Genomic DNA, 27,307 nt, shown 5'->3' with positions numbered 1-27,307 from the left:
AATGAGGGCTGGGCACAGTGGCTCACACCTGTAATCCCAGCACTTTGGGAGGCCAAGGCGGGTGGATCACCTGAGGTCAGGAGTTCGAGACCGGCCTGACCAACATGGTGAAACCCTGCCTCTACTAAAAATACAAAAATTAGCCGGGTGTGGTGGCGCATGCCTGTAATCCCGGTCACTCCAGAGGGTGAGGCAGGAGAATCGCTTGAACCTGGGAGGCAGAGGTTGCAGTGAGCTGAGATCACACCATTGCACTCTAGCCTGGCAAGGCTTTGCAACAAGAGTGAAACTCCGCCTAAAAAGTAAAAAAAAAAAAATAAAATAAATTTTAAAAAGTAAATGAGACAGATATAGACCCTGCCTTCAGGGGGCTTACATCATGAGGGAAAAGGAAGTAAGAAACAAGTCAACCAAAAACAAAAGACCTATAAATAAACAGAGTTAAGACAAGGAATAATAAGGAATCTTATACAAAGAGTGACAGAAGATGTCTCTGAAGAGGTGACACTTAACTATTATCTCAAAGATAAGAAGAAGCCAACCACGATGGGATGAAAAGTGAAGAGGATTCAAGGTAAAGGAAACCAAAGACACAAAGAGTCTGAGATGAGAAAAACAAATAAACAAATCCAGAAAAAACTTGACCTGGGAATAGAGTAGGCAAGAGGCATGAGAGGTTGTAAAGGTCATGAGTTTTTAGAACTACGAGGTCTTGTGATTCAGATTAAGATGTTTAACTTTTATTCCAAGCACGATGAGAAGTCACTGAAGAAGTTTAAAGAGGAGCAACAAAATTTGATTTGCCTTTTTCGAAACTCAGTAAAGAAGAGAATGGAAAGGGAAAGACTGGAATTAAAGCAAACAATTAGGAAGCTGTCAAAACAGTTGAGAAAAGAGATGATGGTGGCCTGAAACAACCTAGATGTCCGATGATGAACGGGATAGATAAGCAAAATGTAGTATATACATGCAATGGAACATTATTCAGCCTTAAAAAGAAAGCAAATTCTGATACATGCTACAGCATGAATGACCCTTGAGGACATCATGCTGAGTGAAATAAGCCAGTTACAAAACGACAAATACTACATGATTCCACTTATATGAAGTACTTAGAGTAGTCACATTAACAGAATAGAAAGTAGAATGGTGGTTGCCAGGGGCCGGGGAGGCAGAGGAGTTAGTGTTTAACAGGTAAGAAGTTTCAGTTTTGCAAGATAAAAAGAGTTCTGGAGATGGATGCGGCAATAGGATGTGAAAGGACATAATGCCGCTGAACTCTACTCTTAAAAATGGTTAAGGTGGCCCATTTTATAGTTGTAATTTAACAGAATTTTTAAAATTAAAAAAAAATAAATGACCACGCAAGCTGAAACTATGCAAAGCAGTCTTCACAAAGGGGAAAAAATGATTGCTTTGTGACCTTTAAAACTTTGTCAAACATTAAAAGCTTTCTTCTTAGATGCGCCACGGCTTGGGTAGCGATGGCAGCTCCAGCCGGGCGATGCTAGCACCTCCCCAGGAGACCGTTGCAGTCAGCCAGCCCCCTTCTCCATGGGTAACCATGTGCGACCAAAAGGCCGTGATCAAAAATGCAGACATGTCGGAAGAGATGCAACAGAACTCGGTGGAATGCGCTATTCAGGTGCTGGAGAAATACAACAAAGAGAGGAACACTGTGGCTCATATCAAGAAGGAATGTGACAAGAAGTACAATCCCACCTGACGTTGCATCGTGAGGAGGAACTTCAGTAGCTACGTGACACATGAAACCAAACACCACTTTTACTTTCTACCTGGGCCAAGTGGCCATCCTTCTGTTCAAATCTGGTTAAGAGCATGGACTGTGCCACCCACCTGTGGTCCATCGAAAAACAAGGACTGCAGCCTAAATTCCAAATACCAGAGACTGAAATTTTCAGCCTTGCTGAGGGAACACCTCGATGTTTGAACTTTTATTGTGTTTTGTACAGGGCATTCTCTGTACTAGTTTGTTGTGGTTATAAAACAATTAGCAAAATAGCCTACATTTGTATTTATTTTCTATTCCATACTTCTGCCTCACGTTGTTTTCTCTCAAAATCCATTCCTTTAAAAAATAAATCTGTTGGCCGGGCGCGGTGGGTCACACCTGTAATCTCAGCACTTTGGGAGGCTGAGGCGGGCAGATCAAGCGGCCAGGTGTTCAAGACCAGCCTGACCAACATGGTGAAACCCCGTCTCTATTAAAAATACAAAAAAAACAGCCCGGCGTGGTGGCGTTCATCTGTAATCCCAGCTACTTGGGAGGCTGAGGCAGGAGAACTGCTTGAACCCGGGAGGCAGAGGGTGCAGCGAGCAGAGATCACGCCACTGTACTCCAGCCTGGGCGACAAGAGAAAGACTCCGTCTCAAAAAATAAATAAATAAATCTGTTGCATATGGTGGAAAAAAAAAGCTTTCTTACTGTTGTAATTTAAAATATTAGCAACATTTAATCAAACGTTAAAAGCTTTCTTACCGTTGTAATTTAAAATATTAGCAACATTGAGAATAAAGTGGTTTATTTCTTTATAAAGAAAAAAAAAGATGATGATGGCCAGAGTCTGGATGAAACAATGGAGATGAAGAGAAAGAGATGTCATCTGAGATATATTTTAGAGGCAGGGTCTTCAGGACTTACTGATGGATATCACATGGGAGGGAGGACAAGGAATTCTGGTGGAGGTCAGGGTGGGTGACAGTGCCATTGACTGGGGTAGACAGAGAGAGTTAGAATTTGGGAGTAAAGCATTTCTTTTTAAATATGATACATTTGGGATGCTCATTAGACATCCAAGAGAGATGTCAACTAGGCGCCTGGACTTTTGAGTCTGAAGCTTGAGGCCAGCAATACAAGTTAGGACATGATCATCAGACAGAAGGGATCCAGTTATCTAGGGAGAAGCTGTAGCAAAAGCAAAGAAGTGACCAATGCTTTCACACACCAGGGCAATGTGGATGCTCACGCTTAGAAAGCTCCATCCAAGCTTTAGAACCCTGTGACTCCAAATGGACAGAGAAGAAGGTGGAGTCCCAGATAGTGAGTGCTGCTGTGCCCTGCTCTTCAATACAAGGGCACGCACGTGTTAGAGGTCCTGGACCAAGCAGCCCACTCTCTATCTGGCCACTTGGAAACAGAAAAGTTTGAAATGAGGCTTTTCTCCATAAGATTCCTTGAATACTAGATGTGGAAAAAAAAAATGAAGATGTTGCCAAAGAACTCAGCAAATACAAGAACAAATGTCCTCCACGATAACCCTGCCACTAGGGGAGGAGAAGGTGCCACGAATGATACAACAAGAGCAGGAATTTCCTGACACCGCAGGCCATTTAATATTGATTAAAAGAGTAATTATTAAAGGAAATAATAATTATAAATGAGATAATGAGATTATTACTTCATTTAAGAATGTGAGAATGCTTGGTGGCCTGATGTGGGTGAGGATGCTTGCTGGGCTGCAGAGTGTTATTTAAAAGGTAAGATCTGCTCATTGTTGTCCATCAAATGGCAGAATGTGGAAAGGGGCTAAGGGCTCTGGGAACAAAGTCAGGTGCTTTGGAGACTCTCCTACGATCACCAGTCCTTCTTCTCTATGGCTGGTAGGGGACACAAAGGCACAGAGAAGGGAAGCAGCTGGAGTGGCTCTCACTTTACTGACAATGATGCCCATGACCTGCCTCCTACCACCCCTGCCCTGGACCCAAGCACTGTTCATGACAGTTCACTTTTGCCATCCTATAGATGAGGTACATTACCTCCTTTGTTCCTCTTATCAACCTTATGAGGTAGGTACTATTATTAATAACACCAGCATTTCAGAGATGACAAAAGCTGAGGCCAGAGAGTTTAAGTAACGTGCTCAAGGTCAGAGAGTAGTAAAGAGTAGTCTGGGATTCTAACTAAAATCTTTCTGATGTCTGAGACTGTTCACAGACAATTCATTGACTCATTCATTCAATCAACCAAGACAAATTAAGAGCCGCCAATGTGCCAAGCCCTGACCCTCTGCTAGATGTTAGGGATATAACACTAAAAATACAAAAATTAGCTGGGTGTGGTGGTGCGCACCTGTAATCCCAGCTACTCGGGAGGCTGAGGCAGGAGAATCACTTGAACTCAGGAGGCGGAGGTGGCAGTGAGCCAAGACCGCACCACTGCACTCCAGCCTGGCAACAGAGTGAGACTCCATCTCAAAAAAAAAAAAAATCTATTGTAACTCCTATAGCTGCCTTGTACATAGCAAAATTATATTACATTGTGGGTTTCTATGTATATGATTATACACTTAAGGTTTTAATTTGGTCAAATCAGAGAAGAAAATATATCCAAAAAAATCATAGTATTTTTCTAATCCTGTCTTGGAGCTTCTTCAGTTTTTAATATTCTGGGAACTCAGAAAAAGCAAGGAACATAGGTCTCTCTCCACCACCTCTGAGAGGCCCTGAGCTTGCATGACAGCACAGGTTACTAAGGAGCATGACCAAAGGTCAGGGGCAGGGTGTGGGGAGCCCACAGAGGCTTCCTGGAAGAGGCTGTATCTAACCTGAGTCTTAGGAGGATGCCTAGCATACCCTTCAGAGCACAAGCTCTTCAGGCAGCAGGCCAAGTCCCCCGTTGTTAACTCTAGTCACGGAACATCTCTGTCTCTGAAACGCTCTAAGCCTGAGTTTCATCTAGTAGTATCTACCTCAGAGATTCTGTACGATGCTGCAGGTAAACCTTTTCATGAATAATAAGCACTCAGTCAATGCTATCTATTACCATCGTTATTTCTACCCATAAAGGTTCGGAGGAGTTAGCCTGGTCAAGAGAGAGAACAAGAACTTGCTGATTTCATTCCTGTGGTCATGGCATTCAGGAAGTGAAAGTGCAAAGGAGGAGGAGACCTTAGAAATTTGGGGAAAAAAAGGAAGCAGTGGTGTGAGCTTCAGCCTGAGACAGGAAAGAGCCTAGCTGGCTCAATGCCAGGCATTGGTTGGCCTAGAAATGAGTAGTGAGAGAAGGTACCGGAGGCAGGGTCAACACAGTGGACAACTTCAGGGCCCATTCCCATGGTCATCTATGTGAGCCATGCCCACGAAGAGTGTGTACCACACAGTCTGTGCAGTGGAAGGTGGCAACCTGCCTGTCTGGGTGCTCCACAGGCCCCTGAACAGAGGACACTACTGCTATAAGCATCAGCCAACGTGTCCTACTGCTGGTGTGGCCAAGTCATCTGGGCCATTTCAGTCAACAGGAGGCAGCACTGTGACCAAAGCTATGACCAACCTCTTTGGACCATAGGAAAACCATATCCAAGGGAGTCCAGTTGTGACGTGAGGGTCTGGTTTTATCCTAATTTATCAGTAGAGCTGCAGGCACACAAAACCTTTATGTTTAAAGCTCCTGCCAACACTTTCTATACCAAGAATAACAAGGATTAGAGGAAAACAGAGCTCCAGGCCACAAATCTCAAGCTTGGTGGGTAGCTCTACAATGAAGTCAGCTCAATGCAGATCTGTCTAGAAAAACACAGGGTTTTATTCCCCAGGTAGCTGACGCAGAGGAAAAACTATTTCCCTCTTCCTCTTTTGTAAAAATCAAACTTTCCTTCTGGGTTGAACTGCCAACTCCCTTCAACTTGTTCCTGCCACTCAAGTCTTTGGCATCCCAAAAGGACTCCGTGACACTCCATCCCTTGCATGCTTACACTCCCACAGCACTGTGTTGCACAACTCCAGGAGGTGCCATTCACATACAATGTGATATAAACGAAGTTCTCTTATCTGATGCTCCCCCTAGAGCTATTCACCGCCTCCCCGCCGGCCCCCCGCTCTGCAACAGCACAGGCCCTCCCACATCACCATCCACACTGTAGAAAAGCAAAGAAATGTTGAATGTTCAGGAGAAAACCTTAACTGGGCAAAAAGATCAAAGTAGAGAAAACACCTTATAGCCACAGGAATCCTCGGGCTTGTTGTTTACTCAACAGAATAGAAGAAACAACAGTGATAGGGAATAGCAATTAAGCTTGGGTGACAGGAGAATAGTAGTGCCATAGTATCTGAGGTAAGGGCAGAGAAGACCTCAATACATACCCTAAGGAAACTAGCAGTGGTCCCTTTAACTGTGCAATTAATTGGAGACAGGATAGGAAATAAGTTTTTGGGATATGTTGAGATGCAAAGACTGTGAAAATCTAGATTTGGTGTCTAGAGAAAAATTACAGGTGAAAAGTTAGATTTTAGAGTCATCCAAGAAAAAACAATGTACGAAGCCAAGGGAATGAGTAGGTTATCAATAGGGGAAGTAAAAAGACAGAAGATGACTGACTCTTGGAGCATGCCTACATAAGGGAGTGGGGCTGGGGAGGGAGAAGTTAGACCCTCGGGTGACAGAGCCAGGCAGAGAGAGAGACAGAAAAACCAGAGGGCTCCAGGTTATGATGGCAAGAGGGAATTTTGAAAAAGAAGTTTTCTCTAGTGTCAACTGCTGAGGAGAGACATAAGGGCCTTGGGTGGTCGCTGGTGACTTCAGAAAGCTTGCAGAGTTTAGCTTCTGGAGGGATGGATCCTTCCTGGCAGAATTTCTAGTGCTCAGTGCCATTACACAGAAAGAAAGTGTATTAGTCCGTTTTCATATAAAGACATACCCAAGACTGGGCAATTTACAAAAGAAAAAGGTTTAATTGGACTTACAGTTCCACGTGGCTGGGGAAGTCTCACAATCATGGCACAAGGGAAGGAGGAACAAGTCACATCTTACACGGATGGCAGCAGGCAAAGAGAGAGCCTGTGCATGGGAACTCCTCTTAATAAAACCATCAGATCTCGTGAGACTTATTCACTGTCATGAGAACAGCATAGGAAAGACTTGTCCCCATGATTCAATTACCTCCCATCAAGTCCCTCCTATAATACGTGGGAATTCAAGATGAGATTTGGGTGGGGACACAGCCAAACCGTATTAGAAAGCGACAAGCATTTGTAGAATAAAGTAGAACAGTTGAACTGGAAGCTTGATTGCAAGGAGTTAATAATAAACCCGGATTATAGTTTAAAGCTTAATGACTCTTAATACAGCTTTGTAAAAAAAAGGCAAAAAGTTACCAGCATACATATTGTTAATCCTGATTATGTGCTTCCCTGGAGGAAGTACTTTTCTGTTTACCTGGCACAGATTGAAGCTTGCCTCAGGTAAGGGGCAAGAGGCTAGTTCCTCGGATCTTCTCTGCCACAAATTCTCTGAATGACCACAGCACAAATGTAAAACCTTTCTGCTTTTGTTTCCACAAATTTATTAATTTGGGATTGATATAAAGTTATTTGCAAAGACCTTAAAAATATTTGGAAGATAGGAAATACACTTATGTAGTCTCAAGCCCCACGTGGTTCTCACACATTTCCAATAAAACAAAATACCTGGCAGGTAAACACCACTTCCATAGAAGCTTTTTATCATGCCTTCCCACCCTTTTTCGCAAGATTAAAACTGGGTCTGAGATTTTGATTCCCTAGAAAAAAGTTTCAGACCAAGAAAATACCTCTTAAAATCTCAATAAAACCTTTCTAAGCTCTACAAATTAAAAAAAAAAAAAAACTCTAAACTTAAATTTGTTTACTATACTAGGATTAACACTCTATCATTCTCAAATTGTATTTTAAAGAGAAAATATTAATGGCTATAACTAATATCTTGTGAGTGCTTACTCTATACAGTACTGTGTTGAGGCCTACAAATGCATTATCTTGTCCCATCTTTACAACAACATCCTGATATAAGCTGCTATTACTAATGACTCTTTTCCAGATAAGGAAACTAAGGCTTGGACTGGCCAACTTTCTCAAGGTCACACAAGTAGTAAGTGGCAAAGCTAGGATTTAAACCCAGAATACATCACAGATATTGTTAAGGATCTATTTTCACAGCTGTATCACTGACATAAAAGTTTATATATATATATATATATATATATGTATTTAATTTCTTAAATTGGGATTTTTAAAAACAGGAAATTATGGAACAGATGGTCAGCCTCCATAGGAACTAGTTCACAGGTTCTAAATGATGGATCTTTTTCTACTAATGCATCCATCTGCCCAATTCCCCTAAATGAGGGTGGCCAACACCACTCACTTGCATAGAGAAGGACAGCGGATGCACGGCTGAAGCCTTGAACTTCCAGGCAAGCCCTGCTGCATCCATGCTCTAGAGACCACCTGATGCATACTGTTCTTCCCTCTTCCACCTCCACTGGCCCATGATTCTCTAGGGAAATACTGGCAGGTGTGAACATGTCTTAGGCCAGATTCCTTAGGAGGCAGAGCCTGAGGCGAAGCTTCTACACTAGTGTCTTACAGCAATCCCAGGGAAACCCAAGTAAGAGAAGAGAAGTGAGATAGGGAAAGCAAACATAAGATGGAGTGGACCTAAACTGGCCATGGCTTCACAAGAATCAGCTTGTTGCTGGGTCAGAGAGGCTGTTGGGAACTAAGGTACCTCAAAACTTTTCATTGGAGGGGCTGGTGCTTGGACAGGAAATGTACCTGCCAGCACCCACCTGTCTCTTATTCCCCTTTGGTTGCAGTTCACACCATGTTGGCCCAACTCCCCACATTTTGGGGGTGCATCTTCTAGATCCTTTAGCAGCAGATGAGAAATCCAGATTCCACACCCTTCAATGTGGTACTTCATCTGAGTCCTGAAGTAGTCAAAGGACCTGCAGTAGTAGCCTCGGATGGCAGAATGATTCAGTTCAGTGGCCCAGAGACAGGTAGGGCTAAGAGGGCTTGAGATGCACCTAAGAGATAGCGAATACGGAAAGTTAAAATCTGGATAAGAATCAATGCTGGTATGCAATGCCACATGTGTAGAATATAAAGAGATGATCTAATAGGTCTTGTTGGACTCTGGGTTATTTATGCTCATGGAGTTTCTGCAGGCTTTTAGAAGTCTGTCACAGAACATTGCCCATTCATTCATTCATTCATTCATTCAATAAGCATTTATTCAGCATCTCCTATTGCTAGGGATGTTCTTGTGAAATTCTAAGAACAGAGAGAGGACTAAGATCCAGCCCCTGCCTTGGAGAGAGAGACAGGCAAATAAATAATCACAGTATGGTATGATCAGGGCAACTTCAGGAGAATGTAGCAGTGCGATGGGTGCACAGGAGTGACACCTAGCCCAATTTGGGGTCACTGAAGAATAACAGGGAAGGTAACAACTGGTTGAAAGATGAATAGAAATTAGTTCTGTGAGGCAGGGGTCACTGGTGGAGAAAATGGGCATTCCAGGCTGGCAGGATGGCATCTATAGGAACAAAGCATGACAATACAAAATGGTCAATAAGAGGGTACCACTGCACTCAGCCATGCTTAACCACTCACGTTAACATGCAAAACTATTGTTTGCTACCAAAGGGTGTATGCAACCTCCCTGATTCCTACGTCCATCCCCAGACCTGCCCCCTCCCTAACCTCACACCTGAACATCACCCATCACTGACCCCAACCCCTGCAGTGTGTGTCACAGACAGGGTGGGATCTGGAGATGAATAAGGCATGATGTGAAGGGAGGACGAGAGGCTCGGAAATGAGGTTCATGTTCAAGGATGGCCTGAGATTCAGCATTAATGTTAGAAATAGGTCAGGGGGCAGGGATGGGATGAAGCACTGAGACGGTATGAAGATGTCTTTTTGTTACCCGACTTGGAATGTGAAGTGTAATAGTTTTTTCAAGGCCTCCACTCAAAACAGCTTCATTAAAAATGTATTATGCCCCTACTGAGTCCAGAAGATGAATAAAAAGATATGTTTTCTGAACCATAGGTGATTTACTTTGATGAAGCAATGAGCCAGAAGGAGAAGAGTAAGACAGGAGGCTGGAGAGCTAGGAGTCAGGTCAGACAGGGCCCAGTAGGCCATGCCAAGAAGGTTGGGTTTTGTCATAAAGGCAGTGGAGATCGATTAAACAATTTAAGCAGGGAAATAACATGACCCAATTTGTTTTTTAGAAAAAGGTTATTCTGGAAGCAATGAGAGAGATCAACCGGACAGTGAAAAGACCAGCTAGTAATTAGAGTGATTAGGCATCACAAGATGGGGGATAGAGAGGAAAGGTGTTTTTACAGCCATTTAGGATGTAATGTTATCAAGATATGGGGATAGAATCTTTTTTGGACTCATTGAGATTGTGGAAGTAAAGATGCCGTAGGTGGATGAAAAAAACCTTTGGAAAACTGGATCAATTTTTGTACCATTTGCCATGATAAGGACTTCAAGAGGAAGAATGGTTGGGAGATAAAAGGGAGGTGATGAGCTTAGCATTAGGCCCAGTGATTTGATGGGCCTGTGGGACAACCACACAGAGATGTTGTCTTTAGGACCTGTTAAATAGGCAGATTAAGAGCTCAGAAAAAGAGAGATGAGTGCTAAAAACACAGACTGAGAGGCCACGGGAAGCTGGGGACTTGGACTGGGTCACTCAGAATAAGCGGAAATACAAGAACCAAGGCTGGAACCCTGGGGAAGGTCATTTGTGTTTGGCACAGGATAAACAGCCACTTGGAGGAAGTTCCTCATAAATGTGTTACCTTGTCACCATCATGAGGGCCTGGATTATCTTAGAACTCAGCAGAAGATCAGGTGCTCTGATTTGGACATGCTTTGTTTGGCCCTGCCAAGTCTCCTGTTGAAGTTTGATCCCCAGTGTTGGTGGTGGGGACTGGTAGGAGGTGTTTGGATTGTGAGGCCAGATCCCTATGAATGGTGCCATTCTCACAGGAGTGAGTGAGTTCTCACTTAGTTCCTGCGAGAACTGAAGTTGAAAAGAGCCTGGCACCTCCTCCTTTTTCTCGTTTCTGCTGTCTTGCTATGTGATCTCTGCACACCTGGGTCCCCTTTACCTTCCATCCTGAGTGGAACCAACCTGAAGCCCTCACCAGAAGCAGATGTTGGTGCCATGCTTCTTGTACAACTGCAGAACTATGAGCAAAATAAACCTCTTTTCTTTATAAATTACCCAGTCTCGGGTGTTCCTTAACAGCAACACAAACACACTGAGACACCAGGTAAAAGAGATATTTGTGTTCATTCCAACTAGTCAATACTATGATAATACAGAATATTAAGGGAGCTCTGAGTGTGCTTGAGAAAGGAGAGAATAGGAGGCATTAGGACAGAGGTCACAGATTTCTGGATGCCCAGTTTTCCAGCATTTGAAGAAGTGAAACCTTCATCTTTCTGCAGCATGGGCTTCAGTAAGTGCATGGGTTTCTGTGGGTCCACCTAATATTTCTAGATTTCCAGGCCAGGCGTGGCGGCTCACGCCTGTAATCGCAGCACTCTGGGAGGCTGAGGCGGGCGGATCACGAGGTCAGGAGTTCAAGACTAGCCTGGCCAACATGGTGAAACCCTGTCTCTACTAAAGATACAAAAAAATTAGCTGGGTGTGGAGGTACGCACCTGTAATCCCAGCTACTCAAGAGGCTGAGGTAGGAAAATCACTTGAACCCTGGAAGCGGAGGTTGCAGTGAGCCGAGATGGTGCCACCCCACTCCAGCCTGGGAGACAGGGCAAGACTCTGTCTCAAAAAAAAAAAAAAAAAAAAAAAAGATTTCTAGATTTCCAGCTTTCCAGCACTTGAAAAAGTGAAACCTTCTTCATCTTCCTGCAACATGACCTTCTATAGGTATACCTAAGGTGCGCTGCACACTTTTCTTGATATTATCACTACATACACAAGTCACCAATCGGGAAGAGTTCTCAAGTTAGGGCCAAGACCAAGATGTACAACTCAGACCTGAAGGCTTCTCCTTGAAACTGGTTCTTAGCCTTTAAACAAGAAATTATAGCTCTCTGAATCTCTTTGAGTTATAATTTAAGCCAGAGACTCTCATCTCTGGAAAAATACACATACATGCAACATTAATTATAATTTAAGGCACTTCACAGACACACTTCTCAAAGTCCTAGGGATCTGTGGACTCCCTGCTAAAAACTGTCACCCTAGAACAACTTATCTGGCTCAAGTTGCTTTCGGGCCTTTCAAAACAAAACAAAATTATTCCAGAGGAGCCCAGCAGAAGGAAGCCAGGCACTGTGGCTTCTACTGACCCTGAACTGATAATTCCTTATTTCCGTTTTCAGCAAAGCAGAGGATATGTCCTTCCCTTTTCTGAGAATCCTTCCCCTCCCTCTTCCCCCAACAAAACAGACGCATGGGCATAAAACCAAAACAGCCTGGCCAAACGTTAAAACGCAGGCTGCTGCAGTGGCCTCATGGGGCAACTGCACAGGGGCCCCTGGCTGATCATGATGTTATCCTAGTGAACCAGGCCTCTCACAAACAAGAAACAGACGCATCCCAAGTTTGTGTCTGCTGACTGAAGGCAAGGGCATGTGGGTGTCTCCAACTGCCAGGGACAGCCACAAGGAACCAGGACACACTGGGTGGGCTTGGCACAGTGTGAGAGTCGATGTCTGTTGACTGAGGCCTGGCTGCTTTGGTAGAGTGGAGTCTGAGGTTTTGATACATGAAATGCACTACTGACATCCCCTATGTTTAAAGTAAATTCTAAGTGTGGAGAGCAAGTATGTTATGAAATGTCACAGCTTGCAGGACAAAAGAATTCTCACAGTATAAAATGTGAGCAAATGAGCACCTTTCAATGGTGACAACTCACTCATCCCCACACTCCTAGTTTATTTCCTTCTTTTATTTTTCCTAATCAGGCGTGGTGGCTCATGCCTATAATCCCAGCACTCTGGGAGGCCGAGGCAGGCAGATCACTTAATGTCAGGAGTTCGAGACCAGCCTGGCCAACATGGTGAAACCCCATCTCTACTAAAAATACAAAAATTAGCTGGGAGTGGTGGCACACACCTATAACCCCAGCTACTCGGGAGGCTGAGGCAGGAGAATCGCTTGAACACAGGAAGCTGAGGTTGCAGTGAGCCAAGATCACACCACTGTACTCCAGCCTGGATGACAAAGCAAGACTCCATATCAAAAAAAAAAATTTTTCTGATTTGTGTTTTTATTATAAACAGAATACACTCTCATTAAAAAAAAAAAAACGGAAAATACAGAAAAGTATAATCACTGGGGTACATCTACAATGATTTGATTTAAAAACTTCCATCAGCATGCATTTCTTCAACTTCTCAGGGACACTTCCATTGTTTAAGGGTAAGGCATTCCTTATAGTGGGAGGAGAGGCTGTCACCACAGACAAATGGGACAGGATCCTTTGGCCTTGTGACTTCCTGGGCTCTCATCTCAGTGGCTAAGAATTATGTATTCTATTGTTTTTTCCAAGTTGATGGAAATTTCCCACCATGTATGTCTATTCTCCTTACTTCCTCAATCTGAAAGACCAAAAGAAAAATTTAATCACTGGAAGCTCTTTCCTATTAATGTTTCTGCTTTGTTGTTTCTAAAGATTTTTTCTTTCAGTCCTCACATCGCCCACACCCATCTAGAGATGGTTTCTCAAAAACCACAGCAGGGATTTAGAAATACACCACACTGTTATATACATTTGGTCCTGACACCACTAATAGCAGTATTTCTTTCGGTAGATGTCTCACTGACAGTAACTCTTGCAAAACAGAAAAGCTACAAATTCAAAGCATATAAACCATAAATGCAAACACAGCAGACATAATAATTAGAGGATGGAGTGACAAGACTTCAGAATGTGATTCTCCACATCTCTGGGTTCTTATTTAGCTTTGAGAGTGAGAGTGTTTTAGAAATAGATTCAGAATATTATTATTTGCTGAGTGAAATAAAATGGATGAGAGGAATTTTCCAACCAAGTGTAAACCTTGGATTTAAAATAGTAAAGAAGGCTTGTCTCGGTGGCTCACGCCTGGAATCTCAGCACTTTGGGAGGCCGAGGGGGAGGGTGGATCATCTGAGATCAGGAGTTTGAGACCAGCTTAGCCAACAAAGTGAAACTCCATCTCCACTAACAATACAAAATTAGCTGGGCATGGTGGCTCACACCTGTAATCCGAGCTACTTGGGAGGAGAATCACTTAGGCAGGAGAATCACTTGAATTCGGGGGGCAGAGATTGCAGTGAGCCAAGATCATGCCACTGTACTCCAGCCTGGAGGACAGAGTGAAACTCCGCCGTCAAAAAAAAAAATTAGTAGGGAAGATTGGTTAGTATCTTAGGGAAGAGTGAGAGAACCTCCTTACCTGGCTCATGGTGGCAAAGCGCAAACATGAGGTTATTATACGTAATACTAAAACACTGTCATCCAGTGGTATCTCTTTTGTTCTGTGTTTCAGTTTTCATATCTCTGAATGCTTGAGCATCTGCGATTCTTGTAGCGATTATCACATATAGAAGCCAGATCTGATCATTGGATGTAATGTTTCAATTACAGAGAAAACATAGTCGCTGGCATATGTGTGTAGTTACTACAGTATCTCCCTGACCTCTCTCTTTTATTATTTTTTGTTAAAGAAGAAAAACAGTAGCAATATAAGTTGATTAAAATGCGGTTTTCTGGCTGGGCGCAGTGGCTTACGCCTGTAATCCCAGCACTTTGGGAGGCCAAGGCGGGCGGATCACAAGGTCAGGAGATGGAGACCATCCTGGCTAACATGGTGAAACCCCATCTCTACCAAAAAAAAAAAATACAAAAAATTAGCCAGGCGTGGTGGCAGGCGCCTGTAGTCCCAGCTACTTGGGAGGCTGAGGCAGGAGAATGGCGTGAACCCAGGAGGCGGAGCTTGCAGTGAGCCGAGATCGCGCCACTGCACTCCAGCCTGGGCGACAGAGCGAGACTCCGTCTCAAAAAAACAAACAAACAAACAAAATGCGGTTTTCAGCTTAGGGAAAATTCAAAGGGCTTTAAACATGTGTGACTGTCACCACTCCTCACTTTTAACAAATTTACATGAACGGTGAGAATCTTTCAAGACATACAGTGGTGAACAGCTTCGTAGCATCAGTGTCGCACTTACTGCGCCCTCACACCTATGAGATGGGCATTTTTAACCACCAGTTCTCATCTCACAGGCAAAGAAACTGAGTCTCAGAGACTAAGTAACTTGCCCAAGGGCACAAAGATAGTAAGAGGTCAAATGGTATCCGACCCTAGTCTTAACTCAGGCACCTAACCATGGCATTATAGAGCTCAAATGATAAAACCACCCAAAGAAAATGCTGATGGGTCCATACCTCATTTTACACTGGCAAAGTGAAGAAAAGCACAAACTAGAAAACTCGAGCCAGCTTGAATTTCCCAATGGAGCTGGAATGCCCCCTGATTCAACCCTAGGACCCCTTCTCCAGCTGTTAAATACCTTCATTCCTTCACGGCTTTAGATTCCATCTATAAGCTAGGGACCCCCACACAGATGCTTCCAGCCTTGACTTCTCACCTGACTTCTCCTGGTGCCCACTGAGCATCTTCACTTCAACATCTAAAACGATTCTCACACTTAACGCATCCAGATTTGACCAGCGACTCTCCCTTCCCTGAAATTACTGTGGCAGGAACCCTTCCCATCCAAGATGATGGCACTCTACCCCGCCAGTCCCCCTCACCCGAAACATCAAGTCATCTAACCTTGTCTTCTCTCTTCCTCTGACACAGTTTCTCTCATGTTCATTTTACAAAAAGGCAGTTTACATACATATTTCTCACGATTCTTTAAAATGGCTAGTTTCCCTAGGACACTTCATAAGACTTCATTTGAGCATAACTCCCCGTGAGTACCTTAAGTGAGGTAGTCAATAAGCTTTGTCTAACACATCACTGTATAACCTACAAACCATGATATTCACCTACCGCTTTATTTTTATGTGCTATTTGATAAACACTTACGTAACACTTCTCATCTCTCAGACATTGATGTCAAAGTGCTTTACTGCTCATTTAATTAAATTATCATATAATCCTCATAACCCTATGAAGTAGGTTCCCTTTATAGAGATAAGGAAACTGAGGCTCAGGGAGATTAAATAGCTTACCTGAAACCGCACAATTCAAACCCAGGCAGTCTGGCTCCAGAGTCTGTACTTGTAACCACTTTGCCCTGCTCCATCCACGAGATGTACTTTTTTGCCTCGTGAGTTGTTTTCTTATGAGTAGAAACATACATGTATAAATGAACCGACACTCTTATCTGGCTTTCTTATAGCCAGGACCCACCTCTGCAAAGTGCCTGATCTGACTGGGTGCATACTCTCTACCCTCTTCATAGGAAAATGGCAACCAAATGACAGGAGATCCCTGGGCCCAGGAGAACTGTGCTGTGACCAGCCAAGTCACCCAGACAGGAGTCTGATATGCGACAGCAAACAACTCTAACTCCTTGGGACTGCCTCCCCAAGGCCTGCTCAGGAAATCGGGAACTTAAAATCAACCGGAAGCAGAGCATGTGCGCTCCAGGGTGCCTCAGTATGATGGATGGCACAGCTGGAGGAGCTGGCTGTGTTGCAGACAGCACAGCCCCGCCTATGCCAATTAGGTTGATGGGTGGTGACTGAGAAACATGCTGGATTTACTCAGATCCTCACTCCCTAACTCACCAACTTTTTAGACATCATAACAAAAAGAATAAGGATGAGATAGGGAAAAAAAAAAAAGAGAGAGAAAAAAGTGTGCTTTGACTGCCCTGCTGATACTGTGAACTGACCCTGCAAAAACAAAAGCAGTTTTCCTCCTACCAGGCATCTCCCAGGTGTGGCCAGAGTGCACAGACAGCCCCTGTTAACTCCTCAGAGCACATTTCCTTTTGCTTCCAGATACCACAGTGACTCAGGGCATAGCTTCTAGATCTAAGAGATTAAGAGAGGTAGGTTTAAAGCCCAGCTCCATTGCAACCTTTGACAAAGTACTTAGCTCCAGCCTCTGTCTGCCTCATGTAATGCTACTCCTTAGATGAGATGCTACTCCTTAGATGAGATGCTACTCCTCCTGACCTTACAGTGTTGAGGTGCAAATTCAGTAAGATAACATGGTATAACCACTCAGCAGAGGATGTAAAACTCAATGTATGATAGCTATTGACAGTGTTTTTGATAATTTCAGCAATGATAAAAGTTTTCCATCCTTCAACTGTTCAAAGTCTGAAGTGGAGGGAAATGTAGGGACATGGAATGATTTAGAAAAAAATGAATATTTTATGTTTGACAAAGATGGGGAAAAACACAAAGTATATTTTTGACAGCTCTGAGTTCACATAATAGACAACATTTAAACAACATATAACTGGATACGTCTACCAAATATGGATCACCCCAGCCTCATCCACTTAACCATGGCATTATCATTATTCTCTTTTAAAAGCTGAAGACAAACGGGCCAGGCATGGTGGCTCACGCCTGTAATCCCAGCACTTTGGGAGGCTGAGGCAGGTGGGCTGCTTGAGGCCAGAAGTTCGAGACCAGCCAGTCCAACGTGGTGAAACCCTGTCTCTACTGAAAATACAAAAATTAGCCAGGCATGGTGGCACACACCTGTAGTCCCAGCTACTCAGGAAGGAGAGACAGGAGAATCGCTTGAACCCAGGAGGTGGAGGCTGCAGTGAGCTGAGATCCTGTCACTGAACTCCAGCCTGGGTGACACAATGATACTCTGTCTCAAAAAAAAAAAACGGAAACAAAAACCAAAAAAATTTAAGACAAATGTTTTCCGTTTCTAAGGCACACAGTGAAATAAAGTCTGTTTTCATTTAAAGTATCCCATTTGGTTTTTTAAACCAGTTAGCTAACTTCAAAGGGCAGCCAATGGAGGGACTATCAAGCTGGAAAGGGTCTAGTGTCTAACTTCAAAGTTCAGGTAGATAGAAAGCCACTGATGGTCCCACTATACTTCTCGGCATTTGGCATGAAAAATGCTTGAGAATTCCCTTTCATTCAGATGGTGTGTTTGCATGGACACACAGCACTAAAATGGTACCTTCTTTCAATGAAAGCCAGGGAGAAGCCTGAAAAAGAAGAGTACAATGATCTCACCCCAAGCTTAAAATTAACAAGGACCCTTTGGGGTCACAGCTGACAGCCCCCATGGGGCATAATATGAGTAGGAGAAATCCTATCTAGATGACAGGGGCCCTAGTGTCATCTTGGTGTCATTCTTAGTGTCGCCATCCTTATGGAGATATGTGAAGTGACTTAAGCTAGACACCGCCAAATGTCAGGGGAAGCAGGGTCAGTTATTACAGAAGCACCAAGGGATTTCTGCATGTCTTTCAACAAGTCATTTGACCTTTCCAGGTTAGATTGCCAGTGGAGTAGGACCAACTGCCTGCAAGTTTGACAGAGTTTATAATAGGATTAGATTTTATTTATATAGACATTTGACATCCTTAGCTCCAAAGTGCTTTCCTATTAATACAATGAACACGTTAAGAAGGCCAAATCAGAGTCCAGTGTTATTCATCTACTAATAAATCACTGAATGGCTTCATTTGCAGGAGGTTATGCAGCCATTCAGATTAAATACTGCTTTTGATAATTTAGGCAAAGATTAAATAGTCTGATGGCAGTCGAGAAAGGATAGCTTTAAGAAGTCATCTAGGCTGGGCACGGTGGTTCACGCCTGTAATCCCAGCACTTTGGGAGGCCGAGGAGGGCGGATCACGAGGTCAGGAGATTGAGACCATCCTGGCTAACACAGTGAAACCCTGTCTCTAATAAAAATACAAAAAATTAGCTGGGCGTGGTGGCAGGCGCCTGTAGTCTCAGCTACTCGGGAGGCTGAGGCAGGAGAATGGCATGAACCCAGGAGGTGGAGGTTGCAGTGAGCCGAGATTGTGCCACTGCACTCCAGCCTGGATGACAGAGCGAGACACTGTGTCAAAAAGAAAAAAAAAAAAGAAGTCATCTAGGCCGGGCACGGTGGCTCACGCCTGTAATCCCAGCACTTTGGGAGGCCACGGCAGGTGGATCACCTGAGGTCAGAAGTTCGAGACCAGCCTGGCCAACATGGTGAAACCCCATCTCTACTAAAAATACAAAAAATTAGCCAAGTGTGGTGGCGGGCACCTGTAATCCCCGCTACTCAGGAGGCTGAGGCAGGAGAATTGCTTGAATCCAGGAGGCGAAGGTTGCAGTGAGCTGAGATCGCGCCACTGCACTCCAGCCTGGGCGACAGAGCAAGACTCTGTCTGAAAAAAAAAGAAAAAAGAAGTCATCTAGCTCCGACTTCCCTTCTCTCCCACTTGACCCCTTTACTTCAGATACAGTAGTCCAGTGAATGGACCTGAAAAGACGTGTGGACCAGTGCAGCGGCACAGTTCACTTAGACCCATTCCTTCCCTAAAGACTATGGTGGTTCCCACCTAGCTAAATCCTACTTCTCCATCCAGCCCGGAGTAGCTGCTCCTCCCTGAACCTTCCCAGCCCAGCACAATCTGGGAAAGACTCGCTGTCTGAATTCACAGCACTTGACAGCCCACTGGATTATTTGCCTACTGTTGGTATCGCTGTGGTTTAACTATCATTGATTTTATATAAATATTATGTCTTTTCTCTCTCAGCATAGAGGCTGTGTCAGGGACTGAGCATAATACTTCTCTGAATTCCTCGTAACGTTTTCCTCAAAGCCTTGCACTCAGCAGATGGTCAATACCATTCAAATGAACATAACTCCCAAAGGTTTCACTGAGCCATTAGCAATCTGCAAAGTGGCTTCACACTCCTCGCTGTGATGAAACATCACAAGGAACACTGACCACCCCTTGCCAGTTAGAGAGGCCACTTCAGGGCACCAGTCCAAGTTAGTACACAGCCAGCTGGGGTAACAAAGGTTGCACACTATGAATGAAAAATCCAAGTTTCAATCCTGCCCTACTATTATCTATCTATAGAATTTTGGTCAACTGTTTCTATCTTTGTTACTGCATTTCAGAAAGAGAGCAGTAACACTAAAGTCTACCTCCCGAAAGTGCTAGAGATGTGAAAAAACATATAGATATATGAGATATAAGCATTTATTTAATATACCTAGATACTAGAAGGTAATATTTTTCTATGATTTGATACTTAACATTTCTTAAATATCAAATTGCTGGGTAAATGTTATCCAGTGGGGATGCACCTTCTAATGAATTGTTCAGCATTTTAAATCCCCCTGGCTGGTTTAAGTGTCCCTTCTCTCACTGGCTCTCAGAGTTACATCCACAGTTTTGTTTGCTGCGCCTTTTGAAATTTTAGGCCAGGTTTCCTGGAAACCTGAGCTGGAGGGAACCGTGGTAGTTCACCATAGAGTAGATCAAGTGAAGGCAGTACCAAGGCCACAGCTGCACGAGGGGGAAAAACTGCTGGCTCTCCAAAATGACCTGGAGAGGGAAACAGTTGGCTTCAGGCCTCCAGGATAGAGGCTATAGTTCTAAGCTTTCTCATCCACCTCTGGGAAGGTACACAGAATCCTGGGGGAGTTTCTCCTGTTTCAGAAAGCACACCTTCAAGGTACGACTTGTCTCTCAAATCTCAACTGGAACAAGGATCTTTTCAAATCTCACTCACTTCATTTTATAATATGAGCTCATTATAGTATTTCTTATTTTATACACATTTAATATGCATATAGAAGGCCAGATGCAGTGGCTCCCACCTGTAATCCTAGGGCTTTGAGAGGCTGAAGCAGGTGGATCACTTGAGGTCAGGAGTTCGAGACCAGCCTGGCCAACATAGGAAAACCTCATCTCTACTAAAAATAGAAAAATTACCTGTGGCCAGGCACAGTGGCTCACGCCTGTAATCCCAGCACTTTGGGAGGCCGAGGTGGGCACATTACCTGAGATCAGGTGTTCAAAACCAGCCTGACCAACATGGCAAAACTCTGTCTCTACTAAAAATACAAAATTAGTCGGGCACAGTGGCGCATTCCTGTAATCCCAGCTACTAGGGAGGCTGAGGCAGGAGAACTGCTTGAACCCGGGAGCTGGAGGTTGCAGAAAGCCGAGATTACGCACTGCACTCTAGGCTGGGCAACAACAGCGAAACTCTGTCTCCAAAAAAAAAAAATTAGCTGTGCGTGGTGGTGGGTACCTGTAATCCCAGCTACTTGGGAGACTGAGGCAGGAGAATCCCTTGAACCTGGGAGGTAGAGGTTGCAGCAAGCTGAGATCGCACCACTGCACTAAAGCCTGGGGGACAAGAGCAAAACTTTATCTCAAAAAAATAAAATGCATATAGAATTTCTAGAATTTTCTATTCACACCCCGATGGGTAATTCTGCACTCATCCTACCTTGAAACAAATATTCTAATCTGGTAGCCAGCACTTAGAATGGTGATCCTAGAAGTATTTCATGCATTTACATGCTCTCTGTCACATGCTGGCAAACCACTGGTTTATTGGGACCCTAGGTAGAGTTCAAATTTGTGCCATGCTTACGAATGAGAAAAAATATAGTAAAAAACAAACAAAAAAAAAGACACTCTCACTGTGTTTTATTTCCTGTGTCACGTTATACACCCCAACATATTTGCTCCTTTACGTCCATTTCTGGCATGCCCTGTTGTTTCAGGAGTGATGAGTCACAGTTAGGGGGAACTGTAGTAACTTGCTCCATCTCGTAGTATAAGCCAAACCATGGACAATCTTGGGTTCTCAGGGGGTTATTTATCTTGGGGGTGGGGGGTGCTGATCACAATCTGTATGACCACATGACACAGATATTTAATTATGATGGTGACCTCAAGTAAAGCAAGCAATTTCTTGGTCTGACTATATCAAAATTCAGCCAAATGTCCACCCAGTGGGAAAGCTCAGCTCCAGAAGAAATTATAGCTGGAATGACAAGAAGTGTGATGGATCAGGATTGGAATATGCGGACAGGCCTGAGTGAGAGGTCTGGGGCCAGACAAAAGGGCATGTGCTAGATGACAGGATGGGAAGTCTGGGCAAAATTACAAAGGGATGCGACGAAGCAGCACTTGTATGCTTCTTCTCTGGACCCAAGCTTTTTTCATTTCCTCACTATGAGCATTGCATCTGCAATTTAATATACGCCTAGAGACTCAGTTACTCTTACAGAGCCTACTGCTCATGGCCAGAGTCAGCCTTCAGCAAAACTGCTGCATGGAGAATGCTGAGACCTTCCAGCCCTTTTCCTCCTTCCATTGGACTCTTCCATTCAGGTATTTATCTCAATCACACCTTAATGTCTCCCCTTAGTTTACTGGTTTTCAAAGTGTAGGACCAGCGGCATCAGTATCACCTGAGCACTTGTCAGAAATACTCATTTCCAGGCCCCAGACCGGACTGACTGATTCAGGAACTCAGGGGGCCAGGCCCAGCAATCTGCATTTTCTCAGTCCCTCCAGGTGATTCGGATGCACACTAAAGTTTGAGATCCACTGCTTCAGGTGATATAAAATAACGACTTCAAGATGAGAGAGCACGTGCATTTTAGGAGAGAACTCGTGAAGAAGGCAAGCTGCTCAAGAGCCAACTAAATCAGTTTCTAGCAGTGGAATTTTAAGCCATGTAACAGATGGTGAGAGAGAGACTGGAGGCCACCGTATTTGCCCTGGCCCTCATCACCTCTTGCTTTTTAGCTCACCTATTTCAATCTTCTCTCCATCTGGCCACTAGAAATGTGTGTTCAGCAGGAAAATCTGACCCTGTCAAAGCCCAGCTCAAAACTCTTCAGTGGCTGCTCCCTGCCAATGGATAAAGTCCCAATCCCCTGGCACCCGACCCAGCGTCCTTCATCATCTGCCACTGGGCCACCTCCTGACCTTGTTTCCTTCAGCACTTTTCCTCCTGCTCAGCCATACCTCGCTGTCTGCAGCTGGTTTAGACTTTCCCATACCACAGACAGCAGACTTTGCCATGTGAATTACCTTGACCAACAGCATGAGAGCTGAAGCGACGGCTGCTACTTCTGAGCAGACTTTAGATGCTATAGTTTTGTTCTATCATGTCCTTTTTCCCTTTATCATAAATAAGATCCACATTGTCCCAGAGAGAGGCTGTTTCTTAAGCCTCAGTGGGTCCCAGAATGATGACAAATGAGGGGTAGAACTATGCCTGACTTACACTGGACATGCAGCATGAGAGGGAACTAAATCTTGGCTGTTGCAAATTACTGATATTTGGGGGTTACTTGTTATTTACCGTTAAGCTGACTGTAATAGTACTTTTGATCACTTCTCTCAGTCTGGAATGTCTTCTCTTCTCTGCTCTACCCTCTTTCCAATCCCACCTCACCCCTGCCTGCACAAGAGACTTGCTCATCATTCTACACTCAGCTCAAGTCTTACCCCTCGGTCAAGCTTTTTGTGTCTTTCTCAGGTATAACTTTTAAGATCTTCTCTGGATGCTCCAGACCTGTAACCACGTCCCTGGAACTGTGCCACGGCGCCTCCATTCATTAGTACTATCCTTAGAACAACCTCTAAGAAAAAATAATAATAAAATTAAAAATTCAACAACTCATTTTACAAAGCAGAAGCCTGGCTCAGAAAAACAAAGTAATTTGTTGAAGCTTCTCAGAGTCAGTCACAGTCTGAGATTTCACGAGGTGGGAGTCTGGCTCTGAACTCAGGAGTCTTTGCCCCGCCCAACACATCTGTCTTACTCCCCGCAGCAGCAAGCGCGTTCAGATCCTCCCACGCCACTGGAGAGAGTAAAAGTCCTCTTATCAGCAACTGAAAAGGCTGCCATGCTAATCTGAGACTTGAAAGATTGCATCTGGAAGTGGGCTTCTTACCCCCTGAGAAGATAAGCATTTCCTCTAAGTCAATGTACATTCTAAGGCTCCTGGCAAAAGCACAAGAGACCCTACAAGAACTGGGGCATTTTGTTTGCATCCTTTCCCCAGGTCCTAGCCTATGGGTTGCCGGGTAGGGGGTAGTATGGTGTGGTAAGACAGATTCCCACTGACATCACTCTAGAGAAGCTTTGAGAAGGTTCTTTTGGATTCGTCACAGAGTAGGAGGCAACTGAGCAGGGGGTTCAGAACTCCAAGCAGGTCTGCTACATGTCGATATTTTAAGTTTTAAAAAGAAAAATAAAAGGGGCCAATTATTTGACTTTTCAGATTAACCAAGAAAAGAAAAGTGACACAGTGACAAAGAATTAAACCAGACCACCCAGGTCAGGCATAGGAAAAAAACACCTAAAAGTAGCAACTGCAATTTTAGGTTTCTATGAGCCACTGGCATTTTTGTTGTGTGGTTGAGTTTTTTTCTTCCTCTCTCTTTCTCCCTCCTTCCCTTTTTAGTTTTACCTTTTCGTTTAAGGGAGGAGTAAAAAGTATAAAACTTTCAAATACTTCCCCCAAATCAGCCATGCTAATGAAAGGTGAACATTTAACAAAGTATCATGATATTATTTTCACACAATATTCATACCAATTTTTTCAAAGGTCACAAAGCTTTTCTCAGTTACTAGTTGGAATGCATTTATCTCTCTCACCATTCCAATGGATAGGTTTTTTACCGACCCCCAAAAGGATATGCTACCTTTAAAGATACCATCAGTCTCATTAATAATAGCATATTTTTCCTTTCAAGTGTAGAAAGCTGTTCAGAGCTGCAAATGGTTGCTAGGCCAGTTTGGACACGTCTGATTTACTCTTTAAAAGCCCATCCACTCCGTATAATAAATAATAAGAGCCAGTATTTATTGAGTGCTTAGCGCTGTGCTCGGTGTTTTTCAGGCATTGGCTCATATAATCCTCAAAACAGCGCTATCAGGCCGGTGGTCTAACCTTACAGATCAGGAGAGGGAGGCACAGAGAGTAAGAAGGACCTGCCCGAGGGGGAAACGGGGAGCGTCGGGACTGGCGGGGAGGCAGGCAGAGGCCAGGAGCTGCACAAAAGCACAGTTAATGATTCACACACACACAGCCCTCAGGCAGCTCCTTCCAGTAGGGGTTGCACCAGAACACACGGACGCGCACACACACACACGCACGAATGCACACACACGCACACGCGCGCGCACACACACACTCTCATCTTCAACTCTTCATCCCAGCGAGAGGCGGGTGTCCGGCAAATTGCCTGGCAACGCGCAGAGGAAACTCCATCCAAGCCCCACGTCCAGGCCGCCTCTGGGCGCTGTCCAGCGGGCAGAGCGCCTGAGGCCAGGCTGGGGTCCTGCCTCCCGACACCCCGAAGGTGGGGCGCGGCGCCAAGGCCAGGGTTTCAGGCGAGGGGAGTGTAGGGAAAGCACCGTCCCCTGGGACACCTGTTGTCGCCTCCCCACTCGGGCCGATGAAGACATCCTGGGCGTCCCAATCTTGAAGATACCCGTCGGCCAGAAGTGTCTGTGTATGGGGCCAGGGGTCGCAGGAGTCCTCTGCCTTAAGTAGAGTCCCCTCGTCCTCTCCCACCCCGGGACGCCCGCGGCTGGTGGAAACGCCGCGCCTCCGCGTGGCTCGACCAAGCAGGCTCGGGAGCGCCAGGGGGCACCGCGGCGCTAGGACCTGGCGGCCGGCCCGCCCCCGCCCCCGCCCCCGCCCCCCGCCCCCTCCACCTGCAGGGCCCCTCTTGGGGGGCGCGCTCGCCCTCCTGCTGCGGGACGTGAGTGCAGTTACCTGCGCCGCGGTCCGCAGGGTCCCCGGCGTCCGCCGGAAGGTCGCCGCGGAAAAGCCGGTTTCTCTGGCAGCGGGATACCCACCCGGCCGCGCTGCTCTCGCCACGCTCCCTCCCGGCCGCAGCGCCGACGCCGGCTCCAGACTCTCGGGCTCGCTCTGCGCCCGCCGGCTCCCGGCGCCGCTCCCGCCGCTCCTGATTGGCCGCGGCGCGCTCCCGAGCCGCGCCATGATTGGGCAGCCGAGGAGCCGGGGCGGGGGGACTGGCCGGGCGCCGCCGGGATCTGCTGGCCAAGCCTCCCGCGCCGCAGCCTCGATTTCCCGCGGCTCCCGGAGCCCCAACCAGACGCCGAAACCGGGATCCTTCCCCTCTGCGCCTAGTAGGGCCGGCCGTCCAGGCACGAGGCAACACGGAAAGCATCGATTCGAGCGACGTGGAAATGGCGTGGAACGGGGAGCGCATGGGAGTCCCACCCGCTCCACCTGCGGGCTGGTAGTTGAGACCTCCTAGGAGCGGGAATCATTGCTCAACTAGCCTCACTCCTGTACGTTCATTTACTGATACTTTTGACTCTACAAAGGGCGTAGGCTCAGGACAGTGGCTTGTAAACAGCGGGCGCCAAATAGTTCTGTGGACTCATATCGGACTCTACACACAACCTCTCAGTGGTCCTACCTGAGCTCTCAAAGGGAGAGCAACTTGTTTAAAGTCTTAATCACGCCAACAAATTATTAAAAACACCGTGCTAGGTGTTTAGGGGAAAAAAAGATAAAAATGGTGAGATCTTCGATTACAGGGAAGTTCATACCCAGCTAGAGAGATGAGGCTGGATAATGATAATGACCCTAACTTTTTATGGTGCATGTTGTTTACTAGGCACTATTCCAAACGCTTTACATTTATTAGTTCAGAAATACAGAAAGAGGCTGTCATAAGAACATCCATATGCCCCTTGAACATGTGGACAAGTGACACCAGTTTTTAGTCTGGAGAGATTTTCATTGAAAGACACACCAGCAGTCACTCCACACTGTGGAGGAGAGGCACTGGTTAGAACCGAGGGCGTATAGGGAATTGAAATTGTTCTGTCCTCCGTCTCTTCTCCCATCTGCCCTGAATCTTTCTAAGGAATAAAAACAAACCATAAATCTGGGTGCCACCAGACCTTTGTTCTGTTACTCATAAAACACCCTCTTTAAACACCCAGATAGGAAATGAGTAGAAGTAAGTAACACAACTTATATTGTAGGACCTTTAGCTTGGTGGCACTACCTTGAAAGCAAGTATGTAGCCGTTTTTCTACAGACATTTCCCCCTTGTTTATTCTCTTATGTTGACAGAACACCATGAGTGAGAAATTTGGCTTAGGAGAGAAGTAAAGACTCAAGGCTTTAACAGTTTCACCCACTCTGAACAGTCTTGACGCTTACCTTAGGGTAAGCTTACAGTCATTTACTTTGAGGAGCCCAAGACCACAAGAGGAAATTACCTCTGTTTTCTCCAGTTTATATCAATGGACAAACACTTGATTCACTTTAATTTTTTTCTTTTTTTAGCCGGAGTCTCACTCTGTCGCCCAGGCTGGAGTGCAGTGGCACGATCTCGGCTCTCTGCAACCTCTGCCTCCCGGGTTCAAGCTATTCTCATGCCTCAGCCTCCTGAGTAGCTGGGATTACAGGCACGTGCCACCACACCCGGCTAATTTTTGTATTTTTAGTAGAGACGGGGTTTCACCATGTTGGCCAGGCTGTCTCGAACTCCTGGCCTCAAGTGATCCGCC

At 45.2% G+C, this 27,307-nt stretch overlaps 1 protein-coding gene and 1 pseudogene across 10 annotated transcripts in view; one reads left to right on the top strand and one right to left on the bottom strand.

The window, feature by feature from the left end:
• STON2 (stonin 2) overlaps positions 1-25,711 on the bottom strand; it is a 190,842-nt gene extending 165,131 nt beyond the window's left edge. Inside the window, exons 1-2 of one of the 10 annotated variants that reach the window (XM_063645519.1) lie at positions 25,530-25,687; positions 8,562-8,801 (exon numbers count right to left, since the gene is read on the bottom strand). The gene's annotated coding sequence lies outside the window, so the exon portion shown is untranslated. Of the gene's footprint in view, positions 1-8,561; positions 8,802-25,515 lie in introns of all 10 variants that reach the window. The other 9 variants (XM_063645524.1, XR_010122343.1, XM_055288542.2 and 6 more) reach the window with 9 other exon arrangements.
• On the top strand, positions 1,524-2,143 carry LOC129487590 (dynein light chain 1, cytoplasmic-like; annotated as a pseudogene).
• Positions 25,712-27,307: the final 1,596 nt, after the last annotated feature.

Source organism: Symphalangus syndactylus, chromosome 8 (genome assembly GCF_028878055.3).
Source record: "Symphalangus syndactylus isolate Jambi chromosome 8, NHGRI_mSymSyn1-v2.1_pri, whole genome shotgun sequence".
Classification (NCBI taxonomy): Eukaryota; Metazoa; Chordata; class Mammalia; order Primates; family Hylobatidae; genus Symphalangus; species Symphalangus syndactylus.
The sequence above is the reverse complement of the archived record's forward strand: the minus strand, read 5'-3'. Positions and strand labels throughout refer to the sequence as shown.